This window comes from Octopus bimaculoides, chromosome 3 (genome assembly GCF_001194135.2).
Source record: "Octopus bimaculoides isolate UCB-OBI-ISO-001 chromosome 3, ASM119413v2, whole genome shotgun sequence".
NCBI classification, from domain to species: Eukaryota; Metazoa; Mollusca; class Cephalopoda; order Octopoda; family Octopodidae; genus Octopus; species Octopus bimaculoides.
This window is the reverse complement of record NC_068983.1, coordinates 91658620-91659788: the sequence shown is the minus strand read 5'-3', so window position 1 is coordinate 91659788 and position 1169 is coordinate 91658620. Positions and strand designations below refer to the sequence as shown.

Here is a 1169-nt window from a genome sequence, read left to right as displayed (position 1 = left end):
CACACCTTTGTGCAGGTCGGGGAAGAAGTTTGGGTAAAACCCCCAAATGCACGGTGTACATCACAATGGGGAAAAGGAACAATAACCTCCATCAATTCGAAGAACGTCTCTGTCGATGGTATGCCACGCCATGTTTTGGATGTGCGGAAGATTGTCAATGCCTCAGAGGATGGAACCAACAGCAGTAGGCAAGATGATGAAGGCAGCGCGCCAGGAACTCAGGCCAGTCCAGGGGTCGCACAGCGACCACAGAGGGAGCGGCACCCTCCTCCCTGGTTGGCTGATTATGAAACCAATTAAGGTAGTTCAGGAGCGAGGAGTGAATGGGAAAGCCGGTTGAGTGATCTGTAGATCAAGGGGGCGTGTGGTGTTACATGTGGTGTTATGGGCTGTGTTGAGCTATGTGTTGCTGGTGGAGAGAGATCGCAGATGAAGCAAACGGAAGTGAAGACAGACCGGAAGTCGGCCACACCCGGTGGACAGCGAGCACGTGTGGGCAGTTCGAAGATAGACGGCGTACGTAGAAGACGTGTTTTGATCTGGAGCGATCGTTTACCCCGCCACGGTCGACAAAGTAAGGTCCCAGTGTTTCGTTCTCCCTTTTGCTTCCTGTTGTCTGTTTCCTCCATCACACCACAATCTCTGCATCCATTCTACCATCTATCACATGTAAATTACCAGTGCCATTTGCAGAGAAACACCCAAACACCATGATGTTGCCACCTCCAAACTTTACAGCAGGAATTGTGTTTTTCAGCAAATAGGTGGTGCCATCTTTCCTCTAAACATGGCTACGCGAATTTCATCCAAACAATTCAATTTTCGACACGTCTGTCCATAGAACCTTTTCCCAGAATGTATCAGATTTATCTTTATGTTCATAGACAAATTTCAAACGGGCATCTCTATGCCTTTTAGTCAACAGCGGAGTTTTTCTAGGAGAGCGTGACTTCAGTTCATTCCTATGAAGTTCATTACTGATTGTTCGTGGTGTAACACTAATCCCTGAAGCTAACAAATCTTGGAATTCCTTTCTGGTGATCATTGCGTTTTTTTCGATTCTTCGCTTCATTTTTCTTAAAGATCTAGGGGAAATCTTGCGTGGTGCACCGGATCTTATTCTGTTTTCAACAGTTCCCGATTTTTTATATCTTTGAATAAATGAAGAT

The 1169-nt window shown here is 46.3% G+C and overlaps 1 long non-coding RNA gene across 1 annotated transcript in view; it reads left to right on the top strand.

The window, feature by feature from the left end:
* The first annotated feature begins 508 nt into the window (after nt 1-508).
* LOC128247317 (uncharacterized) overlaps nt 509-1169 on the top strand; it is a 42560-nt gene continuing 41899 nt past the window's right edge. Inside the window, exon 1 of the long non-coding RNA XR_008263697.1 lies at nt 509-574. This is a non-coding gene — a long non-coding RNA (uncharacterized LOC128247317). The remainder of the gene's footprint in view (nt 575-1169) is intronic.